Source organism: Passer montanus, unplaced genomic scaffold (assembly GCF_014805655.1).
Source record: "Passer montanus isolate IOZ18808 unplaced genomic scaffold, ASM1480565v1 scaffold485, whole genome shotgun sequence".
NCBI lineage: Eukaryota > Metazoa > Chordata > Aves > Passeriformes > Passeridae > Passer > Passer montanus.
Genome location: NW_024369763.1, coordinates 16213 through 20505, shown reverse-complemented (window position 1 = coordinate 20505; position 4293 = coordinate 16213).

Here is a 4293-nt window from a genome sequence, read left to right as displayed (position 1 = left end):
ACAGCAGCGCCTCCTCCTCCTGCCGGGGGGGGCAACATGGCCGGCGTTGGAAAATGGGACAAGATGGCCGACGTCAGAAAACGGGACAAGATGGCCGGCGTTGGAAAACGGGACAAGATGGCCGACGTCGGGGAACGGGACAAGATGGCCGAGGTCGGGGAATGGGGCAAGATGGCCGAATTAAGGAATGAAATGAAAATGGCTGCCAGCCGGGAATGGGACAAGATGGCCGACGTCAGGGAACGGGGCAAGATGGCCGACGTTGGAAAATGGGACAAGATGGCCGCCGTCAGAAAATGGGACAAGATGGCCGACATTAAGGAATAAAACAAGATGGCCGACATTAAGGAATGAAACAAGATGGCCGACATTAAGGAATAAAACAAGATGGCCGCCGTCGGAAAATGGGACAAGATGGCCGACGTCAGAAAATGGGACAAGATGGCCGACATTAAGGAATAAAACAAGATGGCCGACATTAAGGAATGAAACAAGATGGCCGACATTAAGGAATAAAACAAGATGGCTGACATTAAGGAATGAAACAAGATGGCTGCCAGCAAGGAATGGGACAAGATGGCCGACATCAGGGAATGGGACAAGATGGCTGACATTAAGGAATAAAACAAGATGGCCGCCGTCGGAAAATGGGACAAGATGGCCGACGTCAGAAAATGGGACAAGATGGCCGACATTAAGGAATAAAACAAGATGGCCGACGTCAGAAAATGGGACAAGATGGCCGACATTAAGGAATAAAACAAGATGGCCGACATTAAGGAATGAACCTGGGCCTTGAGGGCCAGCACCTGCTCGGCACCCCCACAAACCCCTAATACACCATTAATAAACCCTATTAATAACTAATAAACAGCTATTAATAATTATTAGAACTTAATAAAAATTATTAATGGCTAATTAATGACTAATTAATGACTAATTAAGGCTCTGACCTGGGCCTTGAGGGCCAGCACCTGCTCGGCCAGCTCGTCCTTCTCCTCGCGCAGCAGCTTGTGGATCTGGTTGGCCTTGATGCGCTCCGACATCAGCTTGAAGTTGGCGTCGTCCTTCTCGCGCAGCTGCTGCAGCAGCCGCAGGTTCTGCTCCTGCATGTCCTCGAAGGCCTGGCCCGTCACGTCCATCTCCGACAGCAGCGCCTCCTCCTCCTGCCGGGGGCGGCAAGATGGCCGGCGTCGGAAAATGGCACAAGATGGCCGACGTCGGGGAATGGGACAAGATGGCCGACGTCAGGGAATGGGACAAGATGGCCAACGTTGGAAAACGGGACAAGATGGCCGACATTAAGGAATGAAATGAAAATGGTGCCAGCAGGGAATGGGACAAAATGGCTGGCATTAAGGAATGAAACAAGATGGCTGACGTTGGAAAATGGGACAAGATGGCCGACGTCAGAAAACGGGACAAGATGGCCGACAGGGAATGGGACAAGATGGCTGACATTAAGGAATAAAACAAGATGGGCGACATTGAGGAATGAGACAAGATGGCCGACGTCAGAAAGTGGGAAAAGGTAGGTGATATAAAGGAATGAAACAAGATGGCCGACATCAGGGAATGGGACAAGATGGCCGACGTCAGGGAATGGGACAAGATGGCCGACAGGGAATGGGTTCCCGTTACCTGTGCCCAGGTGTGCCCAGGTGTGCCCAGGTGCCCCCAGGTGTGCCCAGGTGCCCCCCTCAGGTGTCCCCAGCTGTGCCAGGTGTTACCCCAGGTGCCCCCAGGTGTCCCCAGCTGTGCCAGGTGTCCCCAGGTGTCCCTCAGGTGTCCCCAGCTGTGCCAGGTGTTACCCCAGGTGCCCCCAGGTGTCCCCAGCTGTGCCAGGTGTCCCCAGGTGTCCCTCAGGTGTCCCCAGCTGTGCCAGGTGTTACCCCAGGTGCCCCCAGGTGTCCCCAGCTGTGCCAGGTGTCCCCAGGTGTCCCTCAGGTGTCCCCAGCTGTGCCAGGTGTTACCCCAGGTGCCCCCAGGTGTCCCCAGCTGTGCCAGGTGTCCCCAGGTGTCCCTCAGGTGTCCCCAGCTGTGCCAGGTGTTACCCCAGGTGCCCCCAGGTGTCCCCAGCTGTGCCAGGTGTCCCCAGGTGTCCCTCAGGTGTCCCCAGCTGTGCCAGGTGTTACCCCAGGTGCCCCCAGGTGTCCCCAGCTGTGCCAGGTGTCCCCAGGTGTCCCTCAGGTGTCCCCAGCTGTGCCAGGTGTTACCCCAGGTGCCCCCAGGTGTCCCCAGCTGTGCCAGGTGTCCCCAGGTGTCCCTCAGGTGTCCCCAGCTGTGCCAGGTGTTACCCCAGGTGCCCCCAGGTGTCCCCAGCTGTGCCAGGTGTCCCCAGGTGTCCCTCAGGTGTCCCCAGCTGTGCCAGGTGTTACCCCAGGTGCCCCCAGGTGTCCCCAGCTGTGCCAGGTGTCCCCAGGTGTCCCTCAGGTGTCCCCAGCTGTGCCAGGTGTTACCCCAGGTGCCCCCAGGTGTCCCCAGCTGTGCCAGGTGTCCCCAGGTGTCCCTCAGGTGTCCCCAGCTGTGCCAGGTGTTACCCCAGGTGCCCCCAGGTGTCCCCAGCTGTGCCAGGTGTCCCCAGGTGTCCCTCAGGTGTCCCCAGCTGTGCCAGGTGTTACCCCAGGTGCCCCCAGGTGTCCCCAGCTGTGCCAGGTGTCCCCAGGTGTCCCTCAGGTGTCCCCAGCTGTGCCAGGTGTTACCCCAGGTGCCCCCAGGTGTCCCCAGCTGTGCCAGGTGTCCCCAGGTGTCCCTCAGGTGTCCCCAGCTGTGCCAGGTGTTACCCCAGGTGCCCCCAGGTGTCCCCAGCTGTGCCAGGTGTCCCCAGGTGTCCCTCAGGTGTCCCCAGCTGTGCCAGGTGTTACCCCAGGTGCCCCCAGGTGTCCCCAGCTGTGCCAGGTGTCCCCAGGTGTCCCTCAGGTGTCCCCAGCTGTGCCAGGTGTTACCCCAGGTGCCCCCAGGTGTCCCCAGCTGTGCCAGGTGTCCCCAGGTGTCCCTCAGGTGTCCCCAGCTGTGCCAGGTGTTACCCCAGGTGCCCCCAGGTGTCCCCAGCTGTGCCAGGTGTCCCCAGGTGTCCCTCAGGTGTCCCCAGCTGTGCCAGGTGTTACCCCAGGTGCCCCCAGGTGTCCCCAGCTGTGCCAGGTGTCCCCAGGTGTCCCTCAGGTGTCCCCAGCTGTGCCAGGTGTTACCCCAGGTGCCCCCAGGTGTCCCCAGCTGTGCCAGGTGTCCCCAGGTGTCCCTCAGGTGTCCCCAGCTGTGCCAGGTGTTACCCCAGGTGCCCCCAGGTGTCCCCAGCTGTGCCAGGTGTCCCCAGGTGTCCCTCAGGTGTCCCCAGCTGTGCCAGGTGTTACCCCAGGTGCCCCCAGGTGTCCCCAGCTGTGCCAGGTGTCCCCAGGTGTCCCTCAGGTGTCCCCAGCTGTGCCAGGTGTTACCCCAGGTGCCCCCAGGTGTCCCCAGCTGTGCCAGGTGTCCCCAGGTGTCCCTCAGGTGTCCCCAGCTGTGCCAGGTGTTACCCCAGGTGCCCCCAGGTGTCCCCAGCTGTGCCAGGTGTCCCCAGGTGTCCCTCAGGTGTCCCCAGCTGTGCCAGGTGTTACCCCAGGTGCCCCCAGGTGTCCCCAGCTGTGCCAGGTGTCCCCAGGTGTCCCTCAGGTGTCCCCAGCTGTGCCAGGTGTTACCCCAGGTGCCCCCAGGTGTCCCCAGCTGTGCCAGGTGTCCCCAGGTGTCCCTCAGGTGTCCCCAGCTGTGCCAGGTGTTACCCCAGGTGCCCCCAGGTGATCTCAGATGTGCCCGGGTGACCTCAGGTGTCCCCAGGTGTGTCCAGGTTCTCTCAGGTGTTACCCCAGATGCCCCCAGGTATGCCCAGGTGCTCTCAGGTGTGCTCCAGGTGTACCCAGGTGCTCTCAGATGCCCCAGGTGTGCCCCAGGTGTGCCCAGGTGTGTCCAGGTGCCCCCAGGTGTGCCCAGGTGTGCCCGTTACCTGCCCCAGGTGTGCCCAGGTGCCCCCAGGTGTGCCCAGGTGCCCCCAGGTGTGCCCAGGTGTGCCCGTTACCTGTGCCCAGGTGTGCCCAGGTGTGCCCCTCACCTGTTTGGTGGCTGCCAGTCTCCTCTGCAGGTGCTCGATCTGCTCTGGGTGTGCCTGTTACCTGTCCCAGGTGCCCGTTACCTGTGCCAGGTGTGCCCAGGTGTGCCCGTGTCTCACCTGCTTTGTCGCCGCCAGCCGCCTCTGCAGGTGCTCAATCTGCTCTGGGTGTGCCCAGGTGTGCCCAGGTGTGCCCAGGTGTGCCCAGGTGTGCC